We start from the raw sequence: 22,186 nt of genomic DNA, 5'->3' as shown, positions 1-22,186 counted from the left end.
GAGGCATACTCATTCCCTTAGACGTGTTAAGAAATGATTGGACTTAAGGGGTTTTTTAAGCTCATTAAAAATATGTTTATCAGTAGCCCCCCAAGTCTTTACGATATTGATACGTAAAGACTTATAAAATTACTCAGTTGTTATGGTGAGTTTGTTGAATTTTCATCATGTGAAAAAAAAGGTGGAAACATTGGATGATATACTAGACAACCTATGTGAAGGAGCATAAAGGAAACCATAATTCAAAAGTTTCCCTAAAGGGTAAGAGAAAAACATGGGGAAGGAGCCTGTACTTAGAAATACTTTTAAGTGGCCAGGGGAAACCCATAGGAGGAAATCAACTTGTTTTAAAGGAAGTCTTATCTCTAAGTAAATCGAGTGTCGATCCCATACTTAGAGAATTTCTAAGTTGCTAGTTGGAACCCAAAAAGGATTAACCTATACTTAGAAATTTCTAAGTGATTATCGGCTCTTTAGAGAGTAGGAGCTAGGAGCTTTCCCATTATTATCATGAGCCTTAAGAGCCCCCTACTAAAAGTGATGTACATGGCACTACGAAGAGTGATGCATATAGCATTAGAGAAATCACATCCATCCCTGACGAGTGGTGTATATAGCATTAGAGAGATCATATTCATCCAATGGAGAATGATGCATATAGCACTTGGAAGATCACATTCGTCCCTTGAAGAGTGGTGCATATAACATTAAAAAGATCGCATTCATCCTTTCGAGAGTGGTAGGGCTATCGTCCTAAAGGGCCACCTAGAGAAAATGAAAAGTTATTTTGAATAAGGCATTCATATTTAAGAAACTTACATTCTTATTAAGGATTATACATCCTAGGGTGATCTAAGTGATAGATATGAGAGAGGCTTTTCAGGTACCCTAATTACTTTACTTGGAAAATCATTGATATTGGTTGTCTTTATAAAAAACAAGGAGGTCCATGTCGAAGTACACTGACATCTTCAACCCATTTATGATTTTTCATGAATTGCTTTACTTTGGATAATCTTTTATCTAGTAAAACATAAAGTTTATTCTAGAGAGCATGTTCCCTTACTCCTCTTATTAAAGCTTTCAAGGGTACTGACTTAATCAATTCTTCCACCTTGAACATCTTCGTGTTGAATCTCCTCAAATATGCTTGTATAGACTCGCCCTCTTGTTAGGCAACATTGAAAAGATCTGTGAAGGTTTTCTTAGTGGGTATCCTTGTGTTAAAGTATGCCACTAGCTTCGCACATAGGTCATTGAAACCTTCAATAAAGTTTGGTTCCAAGTTGTTATACTAAGCACACATGAATCCTCTAAAGGTTGAATGGAATATTCTGCACATTGAGTCATAATCTTAGATGATCAACTTTAAGCTATTGCGTATATTTTACATATACTCCCTTAGGTCGGCCAAGTCATCATAGTTGTTCAAACTAATATTTATGAAAAAGTAGTCCTTAAAGAGTAGAGTTTTTAATATGTGTTTGGATAAAGGAGAAAACCTCCACTGATAGGGATTATAAGCATTCCTTTGGGTATGATCATTCCCTCAAGTGTGCTCGTACATAGACTGTCTCTTTGCTCTTTGTTTGTTGGGCTCTTGAGAGCCCAAAGGGCTTGGTGTAAAATGACGATTATGATGACCATGTAAAACCCATAGTAACTAAGGGGAATATGTTTGGAGTGTTTGCTCTAAGCATGGGTGTGATAATGACGCGAGTGATCCCTTGAGAAACTTTCATGAACATCATTCTATCTAGTCTCCTCTAAGTAATGTAATTGTCTACGAGCTCCTGATGCAGCTAATGATCCTGATGTTAAAACATTGTGTGTTGTTGATGGTGTTAAGACTTGCTAAGTTGGTAAGGTTTGATTTTGCATTCAGGTTGTTAATATAGCCTGGGTGAGGAGTTGCACCTGACTAGTGAGTTGTTGAAGCTCATGTAGGCTAAGAGTGTCCACGGCAACAAGCTAATTTGCCCCGTTTCCTATCTCTAAGGGGTATTAGTTGTGAGCCATGAAATGCCTTGAAAATGATAAAAACAAGTTTTAGGAAGAAATCGATGGTTTTTTGATCAATTTCCCACAGATAACATCATTGGTGATGTCCCAAAAATCCAACCAGCTTAGGAATATGGCTCCTGGTTAAACAATCAATTAATCAATTGATCCAAGCAATCTCTTTTATTCTCCCTAACTAAGGTAGTTGATAGTTTATACTTGGTCTTTGGTAGGCCAAAGTTGTTCATGGCTAATGCCTATAAAAGACCCCTTTTAATGGAGGTGATGACTCTTTGATGCCTAAATAAATATCTTTTTAGAGAGAGAAAATACAAGAATATTATAGAGAAAGATGCTCTGAAAATATATGTGCAGTATAGAATGAAAATTATGAACTTTTGTTATGAAGGTCTCATGATATATTTATAGCCCACGAGTCTTGTCTTTTATGAATAAAAAGACATGCAATGTAATTACCCTGATAACATTTAATGCGGGATAAATATCCATTACATATGTATTCATGTTTGATGAAAATATGGTGAGTTATTGGAGGACTTTTATACACTTAAAAAAGTATAGGGAAATTAGAGTTTAAGACGTCAAATGTAGTTAAGTTTATAAAAGTTGAGTTCTTCCCCAACGTTATATCCAAGGAAGGAAGGTTATTTCCTTGGGTATGCCAAAAGAGGATGGTCATTATCTTAGACTTGATTGACTGCTCTTTGAACTTGAAACTAAATGTTCAAAAACCATTAACACCTCTTCAAGTGAGATCTTTTGGGGGTAGAAACTTACACAAGCCCTCACTACCTTGTGCTTAATTTTTATCAAATAGAATGAGGGTAATGAGATTCAAACTCCTGATCTTTTTAGTCAACAAGATCATGATACCATGTCAAAAAAATCATCTTAACTCAATAGCTTAAGTTGTTTGGTGAGGTCTCAAGATACTGTTTTATATTATTCTCTAATAACGTGTTAATATTTCTAAGTTTTAATCAATAAAATTTTGATATTTACTGAAAAATTAAACATATATATTGGATTTATCTTGTCACTTATAAAGAGAAAAACAGGAAAAAAAAATTTTGATGTCAAGTTGAAAAAAGAAAACATATAACTAAATACTTTGAATCACAATTTCTTAACATAAGTTTATTATAAATTATTTTTTCTCACACCAGTAGAAAGCACATATGATCATAAACTATAGTTTATCATGCATATTGGATATTTTTCAATAATATATAAAAACAAAAAATAAAAATAAAAACTCTTATGCTAGATCAACCCATGTCAAAATCCTTCTAATTGTTTAAAAGTTCATGATAATTTATGAATTCACTTATGCATTATTTGATTTCTTGTTGTTTCCTAATTAAGCTCTTTTTTTTTAATTAAATTATGAAACTAAATGATACAATAATATTTCTTTAAAAATAAAGAATAAATATGAAATCAATATGTATTAAGAAAATAAAGTATCATTTTTATATTTTTCTAAAACAAAATATTACCTTTCGATTTTTAGTTTCAAGATAGAAGTTTTCTAAGTTTAATTTCAATCAATAAAAAAAAAATAGAAAATTGATGGCTCTACTTTATAAGCCTAAAACAAAAAAAAAATCGAATCAAACCGAGCTGAAACTGGAAAAACAAAACCAAACCAAAAAAAACTGAGCTAAAACCAAGCCAAACCGGTTTGAACCGGTTTTTATTCTAAAAAGCCAAACTGAACCGAAACCGGCCTGTTTGAACAGATTTCGGTTTGGTTTCGGTATTTTTTGAAAAAAATAATAATTTCAGTTTGATTATTTTTTTTAATAAAAATCAAATCAACCCAAAAATGATAACCCCTACTTTAATTATAATTATATGTTACATACAATTCTTGAATTTAACGTGCGTGCATAGGAATTTAGCATTATATTTTTTTATAACTAAATTAATTATGCATCACGTACGTATGCTCCACCAGATCCCAAGGATGAAAAGATTGATAAAACCCATATAAAAAACACATTACCAAACAGTCGGCACCTCAAGTCTTAATTAGTGGCTAGTGGCAGGCAGCAGACAGGCAAGAGTTGGCTTAATTCGATAACCTTTTGGACTCGTCTATCATCACAGCCAGTCTTCGCTATGATCATATACCATGACAACGTCATGCATGACATAACCATGGTGACCTCCCTTGAGAAACGTCATTCATGGAGGAGGGTACACTGACCGCGGGAGGGATTCTATTTTTATTTAATTAGATAAAAATTCTAATAAAAATTTATAAAAAATACAATCTTTAATAATTTGTTGTAAAGAGAATTTTATTCTAACCTGACACATGGATGGTTCTAGAAGTCCAGTTCACATGCTTAGTTTTTTCTTTTGTTTTCTCCTCTATAAAGACAAACTTATTGACAATAAGATCAGCTTTATTTTAGAGTTCAAATGGTGTCGGTCATGATCTTTTTTCTTTTTTTTCTTTTTTTTTTTAATGTTTTAGCGACCTTCTTTTTTCTTTCTTTTTTTCAAAGAATATGTAGGTACTGAAAACGTGATGAGAAAAAAGAGCAAGCAAGAAAAAAAATTATTTTACCACCCTGTATTACTAGAAGCTGAGTGTATTTAACAATAAAAATTATTGACTCGTGGATCTAGAAGTTATTGCCGGGTCCATAGCTTGAATTGGACCTTGAAAGAGACTACACTTTGTTTGATTTATCCTACCAAGTGGTGTACTATTGACATCAAATGGAACAAAATATTTTTTTAAGATTAATATGGATTTTTAAATAGTTTGTACATCTTAATTAATTTAATAAATTTTAAAATTAATAATCATGTAAATCTCTAATTGAATGAGGTTTGCGAGCAAATGAAACAAATATTTCTACCCACAACCTCACTCCACCGAAAACCCTCCTCTAATTACAAAACTTATTTTTTTATTTTTTTCTAAAACATTATTTTTTCTTAGGGAAAAAAAGTATAATGTCTCTATTTTTATGTAATTTAATTATTTTAAATAAATTAAATTTTACTGAGATTCTAGCAACTTGGAATGAAAAATCCAGAAGGATCTCATGTTGCTTGGTTTTTCTTGTATCATTGCTTAAGTCGTCACTGTTGATGGCAGATTGTGGACCATGAAGATGGCGACGATACTAGAAGATGATGATATAAAACACTATTATTTATATATAAAAAATTAAAACTCAAACTAGATTGAATTGGGTTTAATAATTTTAGATTAAAAAAATATACTTCATTATTTTTTTTGTTATAATATTTTTAAGTTGATTGGATATGATTAAATACACTATAAAATGATGGTATTCATTTGAATTTATAGGTTATTATTGCTATTTTATTCAAATCTAGCTATTTAACCATTGTTGACATTTTTCTTACATCAACCACTATATATTAAATAGATTTCACCTAAATGCATTGGGCAATGGGAGTCGTAAAAAGTGTCACATGATATGTTTGTCAAGTATTTTTATTTTTTTAGGTTATATTTAGAGATCTAATAAATTTTAAACTATAATAAGGATAGTTTTCTTCTACCACTAAAAAAATAAACTATTAAAACTATTAGGTTGTTGAAAAAATACAACTGCCAACGCGGCAAATTGTCATGGCTAGCTATGAAGAAAGGCAAACCCTATAAGCAAGAATCAACGAAATTATCATTTCATACTAGTTCGTTGTGTTCCTATACGAGGAAGTAACAAAAATTAGAAAATCACTACATAATTTATCCACGGTATGTTATGGATTAGATCATTTTTTAAGAAAACTCCAATAAAATATTCAATTATTATTAATGTATTTAAAAAAAAAATACCTTGTAAAAATTAATTTGATGTGACCCAGTCAATTTGACAAATCTAAAGACAATTTGGACAACCAAAAAATAACTTAGTTTGGCTACTTTTTTTTTTTTTTTCAAAACATCTTTTAAAAAAAATATATTGAGACAACAATATATTAGATCGATGACCCGGGTCAATCTAGGTTAACATGTAAAATTCATAACCCGGATCATAAGACCATGATAATTTTATAGGTAAGCAAAAAAAAAAAAAAAAACCATATTGAAGCTCAATTTTCAATCAATACAATGCTGAGGAACAAATTTTTTTTTTTTAAAAAAAAGAGTCAACTTGAATTAATCTGTCAAACCTGGATTATGAGACCAAAATAACTCGATAGAAAGCAAATCAAAACAAATTATGAAACTCAGTTCCCAATCAATCCAATATTAAAGATAAAATTGAAAAAAATTCAATTTAAAAAAGGAAAAAAAATTCAATAAATCTTCATTTTCACACACACACGCTTTAACATATGATTGTGGGTTGCACATTGGATTATTACATTATTTATGTTCTTTTGTTAAAGGTAACAACTAAGGGAAAAGGATAGTACATAATTTGCATAAAAAAAAATGTGATAATAATGATGAATAAAAACGTAGATAAGTTTGGTTTCGTAGCCTCCCTAACCTAAGCAATTAAGCCCGAAGGGGTGTTTTAACACTTAATACCCTAAAGTCAACTGACTTGGGAGCTATTGGCCCAAAGCTTGTTACATGGGTTAAGGAGAAAAGCTTAAGGGAATCAAACATTGCACTATCTACGTATCAGTATCTGCAACCCGAGTTGCTAAGCTCGTAGAGGTGTCTCAACACCTAATGCCCTAAGACCAACTGGTCTGGGAGTCATTAGCCTAAAGCTCGTTACATGGGTTAAAGATGCATTGTGTTTTAAGTTGTATGTTTAAATAAAAAAAAAGAAAAAAAAAGAAGAAAAATAATCTCAACCCAAGGAAGTTAACCTTAAACATTAGAACATCATATTGTTTTCTTCCAACAATAGCCCCATCATATATGTTTTCATACATTGAGCACATAAAAAGAAGATTTATTAATATCTTGTTTAAGTAATATGAAGCAGAAATGAGAGTTTGTTTATCTGGATAGATTAATGGAAGTTGAATGATGAATGCCTTGCTTTGTGGAACTTGCAAATTGTTTTTCTATTTTAACACTTTGATTACTAGGGACTAGTAATAAGCTGGTTGGGGGGTGTGATTAGTACTTAAAAGTGCATGTTTATCAAGGGTTTATATCATCATTTTGCACTTAAAGTATCAATAACTCCTTAACTAAAGCATGTTTTATAATAACAAGTCTAATATTATAAATTACCCTAATATATGGTAAATGTTCATCTTAAATGCAGGCATATCACATAAATCAAAGGATTGATTGATGAATTCAACTACGGAAATTTTGAAGATAAAGAAGGGTGAAGCTTAGAAAAGAGACGTTGGTGCAGTCCAAACTGGAACACTGTTCGGTAATTGGGTCATATCTTGAGTTCTAGATATCCAAATGATCTGAAATTTTTACAGAGATTTGATAAGACATAGGCCTACAACTTTCATTTGGACATCAAGATCTAAGAAGGCCGTTTTCAAGTCCAAATTATAGCAACAACGGAGAAGTCCGAATCTGTCCTGCAGCCCAACACTGTTCAGTGTTCAGCCCATATCTTGAGTTCTAGAAGTCCAAATGACCTCATTTTTTTTTCTGGAAAGCTAAGAGAGTTTCCTAGAACTTTCATTCGGACATCTGGACCCAGTTCTGATGCTAGCATTTTCGTTTTATTTAGACAAGATGATAAGGATTTTCACTAAGTCAAAAGTTGGCCACCCACTCAACAATGAGTCATCAAAGCAATAATTCCAAATTTTGGCCTATAAAAGGAGGCATTTGCCATGTATTTAGGGGCTTGGTTGTTCAGATCAAGTTCATGCTCTTTATTTCTCTCTTTATATTTTTTTGTAATTCTTAAGTTTTGCTTTCATTAATTTCTTGTTTATGCTTTTCATTTCCTTTCCTTTCCTTAGTTAACTTGTATTTTATTTATGTTTTTATTTTGTTTATTTATGTTTCTTTTCTTCATTATGTTTGGCTAAGTTTATTATGTCAAGGTGAAAAGGTTACACTAATGGTGTAAGAACAAGTATGGTGTAAACTCAATATGGACCTTAATGTTTAATATTAACATGTCTTATCTTTTTATCTTACTAATTCTTAATACCTTGCTTGTTAAATGGTTAATCTAAATTTGTGTTGTATAATACTTGGTACAACAAATGCTTGGCACTCTCATAACCCAACCGTATGGTATTACCTACACCTGGGGCTATGAAAGGTACTTGATTTGTTGTTAACATCAATTAACATCATGAATTCCTGATAATATTTAAAAGTTTGGTGTTATGTAAATGAGATAATTAATATGATCATGTTAATAATTTATAATGAGCTATTAATGACAAATCATCTGATTGGAACCTCCCTCGTGTGTGGTTTCCAAATTGAGTAATAAGAGTTTATATTATACTTGTTTGAAATACCATTGGTGGATCCTCTAACCTTGACATTTGTTTTTATTATTGTTTAATCCTTACATTAATCTTCCATCTCAAAGTTCTCATTAATTTCTTCCTCCTCTTTTTATTATTATTATTATTGTTGTTGTTGTTGTTGTTGTTGTTATTGTTATTGTTGTTGTTATTGTTATTACTATTATTATTGTTATTATTTACATTCTGTTTATATTATATAATATATCTTTTTCATTTTTTCATAAATTCAGTATATAGGCTGGAAACCTGTGACCCGATCTTTAGATCATTCTCAGGTATAACAACGCCACGTACTGATTATTTATTGTCTGAAGTACTTGGCCGGTATTACCGCCTCTTGTTTATTTTATTTTGTATTATTATTATTATTGTTATTATTATTGTAAATTCTTGTTATTATTGTCTGAAGTACTTGGCCGGTATTACCGCCTCTTGTTTATTTTATTTTGTATTATTATTATTGTTGTTGTTGTTGTTGTTTTAGTATTGTTATTTATAATTTGTACAATTAACCTCTTTGTGGTTCGACCCCGGTCTTGCCGGGTTATTTATTACTTCGACACTCCTGCACTTGGGAGAAGACATCAATATTTTCGTCGTGTCAAGTTTTTGGCGCCGTTGCCGGGGAGGTAATTTCTTGTACAAATCATAGTATTTATTTTGTTTTCTCTTTTCACTTTTCTTGTATCTAACTTTGTTTCTTTTTTTCTTTTTTTTTCCTTTTCTTTTCTTTTTTTGTTTCTTTTTCTTTTGTTTTCTTCTTCCTTTTATTCTCTTTCTACACGTGCATGAGTGTTTGGTCACGTACATTAAGTGGTAGACTTTCTAGGATATCCTCATCATTTTCAGAAAATATGGCCGAAGAAGATAACCAGTCACTTCATAATGAGAATAATGAGAATAATGAGAATAACCGTGTTAGGACACTTAGAGACCACATGAATCCTACAAGAACAAGTGCACCCTCATGCATAGTTTTCCCTCCTGATGCATCCCATTTTAATTTTAAGCCAGGCATTATTCAACTTTTACCTTCTTTTCATGGCTTAGATCTAGAAAATCCATACTTGCATTTGAGAGAATTTGAAGAAGTTTGTAACACCTATAATAACTTAAATTGTAGCATGAACACCATTCGATTAAAGCTTTTTCCTTTTTCATTAAAAGATAAAGCTAAAACATGGCTACAAAATCTTAGGTCAGGATCCATTCGTGCTTGGGATGAAATGCAACAACAATTTTTAAAGAAGTTTTTTCCATCTCACAGAACCAACTCTTTCAAAAGACAAATCACCACTTTCACTCAAAAACCAAGTGAAACATTTTACCAATGTTGGGATAGGTATCGAGACTTGCTTAATACTTGCCCTCATCATGGTTTTGAAACATGGAGATTGGTTTCACAATTTTATGAAGGATTAACACCTAAAGATAGGCAAATGGTTGAATTGATGTGCAATGGAACTTTTGAAGATAAAGACCCTAATGAAGCAATGGAGTACTTAGACTTGCTAGCTGAAAATGCGCAAAATTGGGACACTAAAGGCACTTATGAGGCACCAAGTAAAACCCAACCTCATACATCTAGTGGAGGTATGTATAACCTTAGGGAAGATCATGACCTCCAAGCCAAGTTTACATCTTTAGCTAGAAAAGTCGAGGCACTAGAATTGAAAAAGAGTGGTCAATTAAAATCTGTTCAAGACATTGTGTGTCAAATCTGTGAAACAAATGAACATACAACCAATGACTGTCCAACTTTGCCTTCTTTCAAGGAATGCCTCCATGAACAAGCCCATGCTTTAAACAGTTTCCAAAGGCCCAATCATAACCCATACTCGCAAACATACAATCCTGGTTGGAGAAATCACCCAAATTTTAGTTGGAAGAGTGATAACAATAATGCACAAACTACACAGCCACCGTTTCAAGCACACCATAATTTCCAAAATTCTCATGGATATGCACCTCCTTATGCTCCACCTCCTAGAAGAAATCTTGAGGAAACATTGCATGCATTCATTGAAAAGCAAGAGACAATCAACACTCAACTTACTCAAAGCATGACAAATTTTAAAGATGCTCTTGCAAAATTCACATCTGCTCTCAGTTTTCAAGAGAAAGGTAAGTTTCCATCTCAACCACAGCAAAATCCAAAGGGGCAATACAATGCAAATGCAGGTAGTTCCGAAAGCCAACACATGGATCAAGTCAAATCAGTTATCACTCTTCGTAGTGGTAAGGTTATTGAAAAACCCACTCTTGAACCTTGTGAGAAAGATGATGAGTCAATCTCTGAGGGTAAGGAAGGGGTTGAATTTGAACATTGTGAAGAAAAGACTGATTCTCCACCAGCACTTCCATTTCCTCATGCCATGACCAAACAAAGGAAAGTCAATCACAATTCTGAAATCCTTGAAATTTTCAAACAGGTAAGGATCAATATACCTTTGTTGGATGCTATTAAACAGGTACGTTCCTATGCTAAATTTTTGAAAGATCTATGCACTGTGAAGAGAAAACTGAATGTGAAAAAGAAAGCCTTTTTAGCCGAACAAGTAAGTGCTATTCTTCAGAACAATAATGCTTTGAAATATAAAGACCCTGGTTGTCCTACAATTTCTTGCTTTATTGGAGAACATAAAATTGAAAGAGCTTTACTTGATCTTGGAGCTAGTGTGAATTTACTTCCATATTCGGTTTTTCAAAGTCTCAATCTAGGTGAGTTAAAACCAACTTCTGTAACTCTTTTACTTGCTGATAGATCTGTAAAAGTGCCTAGAGGAATAGTTGAGGATGTGTTAGTACAAGTTGATAAATTTATTTACCCTGTAGATTTTATTGTCTTGGATACACAACCTGTTGAAGCATGTAATTCAATTCCTGTTATTTTAGGACGTCCATTTCTTGCAACTTCTAATGCATTGATTAATTGTAGGAATGGACTGATGAAACTATCATTTGGAAACATGACATTAGAGATGAATATTTTCAACATTTGCAAGCAACCTGGAGATGATAATGATTTACAGGAAGTGGACTTTAATGAAAAATTAGTTCATGATCAATTTCAAACCACTTCTAGTGAAACTAAGATTGATGAACCTGACGAGTTGCAAATGGTTTATTTTCAGGAAGAAGCAAAGGCATGTAATTGGAGACCACAAATTGAAGAATTGCCATCACGATCAATTGAGTCTATACCTTCAAGTGTTCAACCACCAAAACTTGATTTGAAGTCGTTACCAGTCAATCTCAAATACTCATTTTTGGGAGAAAATGAAACTTTTCCGGTGTGAAGAGAAGAATCTTGTACTGAATTGGGAAAAATGTCACTTTATGGACAATTGCCAGCTCATTGGAGTACCCAAGACAAAAGAAAGTTCTTGAACGAAGTGAAGAACTTTTATTGGGATGACCCTTATTTATTCAAATATTGTCCTGATCAAATATTTCGAAGATGCATTCCTGACAATGAGGTAAGTAGTGTCATTAAATTTTGTCATTCTGAGGCATGTGGGGGTCATTTCTCATCAAGAAAGACAACTGCAAAAATCTTACAAAGTGGATTTTACTGGCCCACCATGTTCAAAGACTCACATGCATTCTGCAAGACTTGTGAAAATTGTCAAAAGTTGGGATCTATTTCAAAACGTCACATGATGCCTTTAAATCCTATTCTTGTCATTGAGATCTTTGATTGTTGGGGTATAGATTTTATGGGTCCATTTCCTCCATCATTTGGTTTCTTGTATATATTGGTCGCAGTAGATTATGTTTCAAAATGGATAGAGGCAATTCCAAGTAGAACCAATGATCACAAAACAGTGATAAAATTTTTGAAAGAAAACATTTTAAGTCGATTCGGAATCCCTCGAGCCATGATAAGTGATGGTGGAACACATTTCTGCAACAAGCCATTTGAATCTTTAATGAAGAAATATGGAATCACACACAAAGTTGCCACCCCTTATCACCCTCAGACGAGTGGACAGGTAGAACTTGCTAATAGGGAGATCAAACAAATCTTGGAGAAAACGGTGAACCCTAATCGGAAAGACTGGTCTTTAAGACTTAATGATGCACTTTGGGCTTATCGAACTGCATATAAAACATCATTAGGTATGTCACCTTATAGACTAGTCTATGGAAAACCTTGTCACTTGCCTGTGGAAATTGAACATAAAGCTTATTGGGCTATCAAAGCTTTCAATTCAAACACTGATGATGCTAGTCAGCTGCGAAAATTGCAAATAAATGAGCTTGAGGAAATAAGAAATGATGCATATGACAATTCAAGAATTCATAAGCAAGAATCAAAGAGTTTCATGACAAGAAAATACTGAGAAAAACATTCAATGTTGGTCAAAAAGTCTTGCTTTATAATTCTCGACTCCATTTATTTCCTGGAAAACTAAGATCAAGATGGAGTGGTCCTTTTATTGTGAAATATGTGTATCCATATGGTGCCTGTGATATCGAAAATCCAAAGAATGGCAATGTTTTCAAGGTAAATGGGCATCGGTTGAAAGTTTATTTTGACAATTTTTCAGTTGAAAATGACTCTATTGAATTGAGTGATCCTGTATATAAAGATTGATTCTTTTTCTCATATTGTTTTGTGTTTGTTTTGGTAATAACTTTTGTTTTGCTAGTTTCTCTCACCCCGGTCAAATGGCGGATAACGGTACTCCGTGACTTTTAAGTCGGTTCTTTCAGTTTCCCATGATAACTGATATCTGTGTATATAATTGTGCAATTCTCTGCTCTTTCTTCTTTCTTTGAAACTCTCCCCCAATTCTCAGTTGAAAATGGACACCACTCTTGAAAAATTGAAAAAGTATTTTCCCGCTCTGCCTCAGAATGCGATTACAAAAATTTACCGTGCTAGATGTGCAAGATTGAGGTTGTTAATGAACCATGGAATTCCTGAAGATATTCGCTGGATGATTGAAGCAAAGGTCCGATTATCAGGTGAGTCCTCCAATTCTTTCATTTCATACATGCCTGGAACAGGTAAAAGCACTTTTGCGAAGAAACGTCGTGCAAAACGACTGAAAGTCTGTCACCGATGTGCCAGATAGACTTGTAATGCAACATGTCGTTCTTTAGGAATGGTATCTGTAAACCGTGAAGATAAAATACAATTCATTAAGGATGGCCTGAGTAAGGGGTCTTTAGATAATCTTCTATTGACTCTTGAGACGCACCCTAGTGGAGATGTGCATCGTGCAATTTATGATTTATGGCCCCAATTCCATAAAGAACATGCTCGACTTAGTCTTGGGAATCTGACTAAAAAAGACCCTGTTTGCCAGTTTATAAGAAAACTGGATGAGAAGCCTATCCCCGACCCATAGAGGGCGTTTAAGCCGTTCTTGGACGTAAAACCAAGGGAAGATGTGAGCCATAGTCACAACTACTTGTACATACATATGCTTTTTCAAAATAAATAATTAATAAAGAGAGAGAGAGAGAGAGTGTGTGTGTGTGTGTGAGAGAGAGAGAGAGACTACAGCTGGCCTACATATAGGTGGTATGATTGCATTTTCAATTTCTCATCTATAAATTCTTCTCTTCCTTCCCTTCATTTCTACTCAACCCATACATTCATCAAATACAGACGTGTGTAGAAATGGCAGGTTCCTCAAGTAATCACATAAACAAAATTTGTGTTTTTGGTGGATCCAGTCCCGGGAAAGAAAAAGAGTTTTTAGAATCAGCAAATCATCTTGGTCAAGTACTAGCTGAGCGAAAGATTCATTTAGTGTATGGAGGAGGCAACCTTGGGTTAATGGGGGGAGTGTCAATAGCTGCATCTTTAGGAGGTAGTCAAGTTTTGGGGGTTGTCCCCAAAGCTTTAGCACAAGGGGACATCATTGGAAAAACAATAGGAGAGGAATTACAGGTCCCCACAATGTCTGATCGACTGAATGCAATGTTTAACCATGCTGATGCCTTCATTGCCTTACCAGGTGGTCTGGGCACATTGGAAGAGATCTTTCATATTTCCTCTTGGGCCCAACTGCACATTCACCATAAACCCATAGGTTTGTTAAATGTTAATGGTTTTTATGATAAGTTGTTGTCTTTTCTTGATCATGCTGTGGAACAGGAATTTCTAACATCTTCAGCACGACAAATCATAATCTCTGCTGGTACTGCTGAACAATTGATTGACCAACTACAATCTTTCATCCCTGAAATTAATCCCTCAATGAGTCGCATAAATGGTCAACTCAGGAAAGCCGTAAAAAGCTTAGATTGGATTTGAGCCTTCGTTTGTAAAAACTTTGTGTCTTTTTGGTTTTATTATTGTGTTTTGTTGTTTCTTCTATTTGTTTAAGTGTGTTTCAGGTTTGCCAGTGTTCGTTATTTCAGGTGATGTCTTCTATACTCTATCTTTCTACCTTAAAACATTGAGGACAATGTCTCATTTTGGTTGGGGGGAAAGGGTATAAAAAAAAAATGTGTTTTCTATTTCATAAACTATTTGCAAAACTGTTGTTGCTAGGATGGCAGAGTAAAAGGAGTTCTTTTGTTAAAGTGACTCTTGAGACGCATCTTAGTAAACATTCTTAACAAGGTCTATCATAATACTTCTTGAAATATCTAAGTTTACAAACTCTCATATTGTTAACACTTGATTCTGCTCATATGCTCATTTAACAAGTATTCTTAAATCTTCATTTTCACACACACACGCTTTAACATATGATTGTGGGTTGCACATTGGATTATTACATTATTTATGTTCTTTTGTTAAAGGTAACAACTAAGGGAAAAGGATAGTACATAATTTGCATAAAAAAAAATGTGATAATAATGATGAATAAAAACGTAGATAAGTTTGGTTTCGTAGCCTCCCTAACCTAAGCAATTAAGCCGAAGGGGTGTTTTTAACACTTAATACCCTAAAGTCAACTGACTTGGGAGCTATTGGCCCAAAGCTTGTTACATGGGTTAAGGAGAAAAGCTTAAGGAATCAAACATTGCACTATCTACGTATCAGTATCTGCAACCCGAGTTGCTAAGGCTCGTAGAGGTGTCTCAACACCTAATGCCCTAAGACCAACTGGTCTGGGAGTCATTAGCCTAAAGCTCGTTACATGGGTTAAAGATGCATTGTGTTTTAAGTTGTATGTTTAAATAAAAAAAAAAAGAAAAAAAAAGAAGAAAAATAATCTCAACCCAAGGAAGTTAACCTTAAACATTAGAACATCATATTGTTTTCTTCCAACAATAGCCCCATCATATATGTTTTCATACATTGAGCACATAAAAAGAAGATTTATTAATATCTTGTTTAAGTAATATGAAGCAGAAATGAGAGTTTGTTTATCTGGATAGATTAATGGAAGTTGAATGATGAATGCCTTGCTTTGTGGAACTTGCAAATTGTTTTTCTATTTTTAACACTTTGATTACTAGGGACTAGTAATAAGCTGGTTGGGGGTGTGATTAGTACTTAAAAGTGCATGTTTATCAAGGGTTTATATCATCATTTTGCACTTAAAGTATCAATAACTCCTTAACTAAAGCATGTTTTATAATAACAAGTCTAATATTATAAATTACCCTAATATATGGTAAATGTTCATCTTAAATGCAGGCATATCACATAAATCAAAGGATTGATTGATGAATTCAACTACGGAAATTTTGAAGATAAAGAAGGGTGAAGCTTAGAAAAGAGACGTTGGTGCAGTCCAAACTGGAACACTGTTCGGTAATTGGGTCATATCTTGAGTTCTAGATATCCAAATGATCTGAAATTTTTACAGAGATTTGATAAGACATAGGCCTACAACTTTCATTTGGACATCAAGATCTAAGAAGGCCGTTTTCAAGTCCAAATTATAGCAACAACGGAGAAGTCCGAATCTGTCCTGCAGCCCAACACTGTTCAGTGTTCAGCCCATATCTTGAGTTCTAGAAGTCCAAATGACCTCATTTTTTTTCTGGAAAGCTAAGAGAGTTTCCTAGAACTTTCATTCGGACATCTGGACCCAGTTCTGATGCTAGCATTTTCGTTTTATTTAGACAAGATGATAAGGATTTTCACTAAGTCAAAAGTTGGCCACCCACTCAACAATGAGTCATCAAAGCAATAATTCCAAATTTTGGCCTATAAAAGGAGGCATTTGCCATGTATTTAGGGGCTTGGTTGTTCAGATCAAGTTCATGCTCTTTATTTCTCTCTTTATATTTTTTTTGTAATTCTTAAGTTTTGCTTTCATTAATTTCTTGTTTATGCTTTTCATTTCCTTTCCTTTCCTTAGTTAACTTGTATTTTATTTATGTTTTTATTTTGTTTATTTATGTTTCTTTTCTTCATTATGTTTGGCTAAGTTTATTATGTCAAGGTGAAAAGGTTACACTAATGGTGTAAGAACAAGTATGGTGTAAACTCAATATGGACCTTAATGTTTAATATTAACATGTCTTATCTTTTTATCTTACTAATTCTTAATACCTTGCTTGTTAAATGGTTAATCTAAATTTGTGTTGTATAATACTTGGTACAACAAATGCTTGGCACTCTCATAACCCAACCGTATGGTATTACCTACACCTGGGGCTATGAAAGGTACTTGATTTGTTGTTAACATCAATTAACATCATGAATTCCTGATAATATTTAAAAGTTTGGTGTTATGTAAATGAGATAATTAATATGATCATGTTAATAATTTATAATGAGCTATTAATGACAAATCATCTGATTGGAACCTCCCTCGTGTGTGGTTTCCAAATTGAGTAATAAGAGTTTATATTATACTTGTTTGAAATACCATTGGTGGATCCTCTAACCTTGACATTTGTTTTTATTATTGTTTAATCCTTACATTAATCTTCCATCTCAAAGTTCTCATTAATTTCTTCCTCCTCTTTTTATTATTATTATTATTGTTGTTGTTGTTGTTGTTGTTGTTATTGTTATTGTTGTTGTTATTGTTATTACTATTATTATTGTTATTATTTACATTCTGTTTATATTATATAATATATCTTTTTCATTTTTTTCATAAATTCAGTATATAGGCTGGAAACCTGTGACCCGATCTTTAGATCATTCTCAGGTATAACAACGCCACGTACTGATTATTTATTGTCTGAAGTACTTGGCCGGTATTACCGCCTCTTGTTTATTTTATTTTGTATTATTATTATTATTGTTATTATTATTGTAAATTCTTGTTATTATTGTCTGAAGTACTTGGCCGGTATTACCGCCTCTTGTTTATTTTATTTTGTATTATTATTATTGTTGTTGTTGTTGTTTTAGTATTGTTATTTATAATTTGTACAATTAACCTCTTTGTGGTTCGACCCCGGTCTTGCCGGGTTATTTATTACTTCGACACTCCTGCACTTGGGAGAAGACATCAATATTTTCGTCATGTCATTAACCATACCCAAACCAAACGTGGACTTTCAGAGCAAAATAATTGAAATTAAAAAACAATAAATACCAAAATTTAAGGCTTATATAGCCTATTGAACTCTATTAGTAGGCAAAGCATTTCTATGATAAATGAATGTGCAAAAGTTAGGCATAGATTAAAAGAGATTTAATAAAAAAATTATGGGTCTTCCTTCCACACAAAATAACCTTAAAATTTGGCATAGATTAAGAGATATTTTATTCTTAACATCACAAAAAAATTTGGACAATTGCTTCAACACTTAATTAATCATGTTGTCATCACTCATTTTTTTACCTCTGTTTTCAATTATTTTAAAAAATTAGAAAAGAAATATAAAAAATACCAAAATTCTAATATATATATATATATATATATATATATGTTTTTGGCACTATTTTGCTAATTTCTAGTCATTTTGCAAATTTTCAACCATTTCTTTATTGTTTTTTTTATTAACAAGTTAAAAAAAAACAAAAAAACCAAAAATTAAAAAAAAAGTACAAGAACGAAAAAAACAACCAAATAAAAATAATTTCTTTAGTGATTAAAATATAATTGGAAAAATAATTAGAAATAATAATTGCAAAAAAAAGATGGAAAAACAAAGTTTTCTTATGAGAAATAATTTTAAAGTTTGGAAAGCGGATGAACTCTTTAGAAGATCAGGGAAGTGGAAGAACTCTCTAAAAACATAAATGGTAGAAAGGTGGAAGGGTTGAATATAGTTAATGATGTATACAATTTGGTTTTTGTTATTTGATTGGTTTTCGATTATGTGATTATAAAAAAAAACATGCAAAATGTGTGAGATAATTTTTTTAAAAGTTTGTTGGATGAATATTGTGAGATGGTTGATTTTAACCATAAAATTTGAATTCTGGAATTTTGAGTTGTTAAAAATCCTATGATAAGCATTATTTGAACCAATTAGTTTTATAAAAACAATATTGTTAAATATAATAATTGATCAATCAACCCAAGATAATATGGTCCAATCTTAGGCCATGTCTAAGGCAAAGTGATAAAAAAAACACAGACTTTTAAGCTATCCATAGACAAGTAACAATGTATTATTGTCTAAGGCGAAGTTGGCTTTAAGTTTTATGAGCCATCACCCATCATAAACCAACTTCATATCTTTATGGTGACAACATAAAGATATACCCATTATAGCCTTAATGTTGTCATTTGTCTTTCATTTCATGTCCATAACCATGTTAAAAATATTTCCAAACACGTTCATTTTAGTGTGCATGAAATCAAGGTTATAACAGAGGATATTGATCTTCTAATAAAAAAGCTTCTAGAAAATACTTCGTTTTACTCAATTATAGGTCAAAACAAAATCAGGAAACTTTTGCTTACCAGATTGAAAACCAAACATAATTTCATTGTACTTTGACATTACGTCATACAATCCTTCACCTGACAATAATAGTGGTGCAATATCCCTTTTCAACTTTGCCAACAAAGATATCCTTTCAATTCTTTCTATATTTTTTATTTGTTGGTAAGAATCGCCCGTGGCAATAAAAAGAAGATGTTTTACCACTATTTGTTAGTGTGAAAACCTTGTTATTTTCTATACAATATAGACATGCTAGTTTTTCATGCGTGCTCCAACTAGAAACCATTCCATATGTAGGAAAATCATTGATAGTTCACACCAAAGTTGCCTTCATCTAAACCTTTATTTCCTTGATATATCATATATCAAAGCCTTAGATGACCACAACTGTTTCAACTCATCATGCAACAGATGATGACAAACATCTATATTCCGACCTAGACTATTAGGATCGAGTATGACCGTAGATAAAAACATGAACTCAGGCCTCATACACAACCTTAGTGGCAAGCTGTAAACTGTGAGTATCATAGGCCAATAAGAATAAAGGGCATCAAATAACCCGAATGAATTGAATCTGTGTACGCATAACTAGCAAGTTCCTTGATTCCATTAAAAATTGAGAATGCACCCTATTAAAATGTTTTTAGGCTTCATTAAAAATTAACTAATGGTGCCATGTTATGTGAATGAGGCCATGTCATGTGTTTATCAGTCTTTGGTAACATGAATAACATTTGTTGTCTAGGTGTGATTGGAAAGTGTCTAAGTTTTCTATGAACTATAAGAGTTCTTCCCCTACCAGTTTTGGGTTTATAACGAGCATGCCCATATGTTTTGTACTCGGTCAACTTTGTATTTTCAAGGTAGTACAACATGCAGAATTTGAACACATGTTAATTTTTTGGTATCCTAGGTCGATGAGTTTCATCATGGATTTAGCAGTGTAAAAAATCTCTTTTACCTATTCCCTTCAAGTAAAATGCTTTTCGTCTATTTAAAAATTCTATCATAACCGGCCTTACTCAACCCATGATCAGACTTGATAGTGAACACATGTGAAATGGGTGATAATTTATTGTGATTTGTGCATTTATCCTATAATGATTTGTCAAAGTCTTTCAAAGATTAAAAAAAAAAAAAAAAAAAACATGGTTGCTTTCGCATTAAGTTCTTCATCTACCATTGGATATTGACTGACATAACCCTGATTCATTATCATCGCATCCATAACCATATTCATATAAGGATCATTATTATTATCATATACAACTTCATGCACGTTGCAAGAACTAAAAGTTGACCCAACCATTGTTTTTATATGAGGAACATATGGTTCCCATATAGAAACCAAAACATGTATCTCTTCATTTACCTTTTTTTTTAATATACTAGACCTCATCTTTCATATATCAGTTATAAAGGAATAGAATCAATTAATATCTGATCAATGAATTAATTAATCAAATATTAATTCATTATGCGAAAAGGTATATATCCTATTAATTTTCTGTCCCGTTTATATGCTTCACGTATTAAAGTTATAATCATGAAATGAAATCCCCACTGTGCTGTCGGTTCATTACTAAATACATATAGTCATAATGACATGCATCCCCTACCTAACAATTTATTGCTGCATTAACTGAAACCCCATTTTCTTTAATTCTTCTGTGTCGAAAACAGGAATGGGCAAAAAGTCTACTTTGATCACCGTTGATGACAATGAAGGTATTGGGAATCGGATTGACCGGAATCCACTTGCCGTTTCTCATAATTGCAATCCAGGCACGATATTAAATTAGGGTCAGAATATCCAGGCAATCCATATGTGATTTCTGGCTGTGTACGGGGTGGATATATAGCAGTCATTCATAAGCCCGATGGTGTCCATGCCTGCTCAACTACCAACATATTTCAGGGAAAGCAAGCAACACATAATTCAGTTGACAATGAAGGTATGGGGAATCAGATTGACAGGAATCCACTTGCCGTTTCTCAGAATTGCAATCCAGGCACGTGATTTAAGCCGGAAGCAGGCAACATATGGTTCTTTGTTTTTTCCCCGGCGTTTAAGTTTCTTTGCTTTCGGTTCAACATATATTCGGATCGAGAGAAGAAAATGGGAGATCTTGATATCCTTGAACCGGGCGTTAAGTTCACATCTGAATCTTTGTAGTCATAGGGGGTGGTGGTGGAATATCTTGAAGAGAGAAAAAGGAAACTTTCCCTGTGATCTCCGTCCAAGCAAAATATTTTAGCAATCCATCTGTCAGATATATTGCTAGTCTTTTTCTCAAGAAAGTGTCAGATTTTGTTGGGAGTGGAAAACGCTAATGAACAAGATTGTGAAAAGAGAATCGAGAGATAAATCATTCATGAAAAATGAAACAATTTAAAGAGGAAAAAAATGATAGTCAATTAGACAATAACACGCAGGAACAGAAGGAGATTCTGCTTTGAAAACTGGGGTAATGCAATAAAATCTTGTTTGAATGAGTATATATTTAATTTAATTTAAATTGTTGTCTTTATTTACAAAAGGAATTTAATCATATAATAGTCTATTAAAAAACTGGTTCGAGTCCATCTGATCCTTTCTCTGGATCTATCTTGTTGTTTAGAAAATTCAGCGATCAATCGCCATTAGAAAAACACAATCAAAGCGTGAAACACTCAAATCCCTATAACAAAAAATTAATTAATTAATTATTTGAATAGTGAAGAATCAAGGATTTAAATCATCTGTTTGAAACTTTTGAGTGATGTTCTGTTTCCACATGAAAGTCTTGATTGTTTTTTTATTTTATTAATGTGAGTGTTTTGATCAATCTGTGTGTATCTTGATTAATTTTATAGATCTTAATATTAATAACAATATAAATTTTCTGTAATTCAAAAAAAATTAAAATTTATAATTATTAAAAAATAAATTTAATATTTAACTAGTTAAACTATA

The sequence above is a fragment of the Populus alba genome, chromosome 11, assembly GCF_005239225.2.
Source record: "Populus alba chromosome 11, ASM523922v2, whole genome shotgun sequence".
Lineage (NCBI taxonomy): Eukaryota > Viridiplantae > Streptophyta > Magnoliopsida > Malpighiales > Salicaceae > Populus > Populus alba.
Note: the sequence above shows the minus strand (reverse complement) of the source record.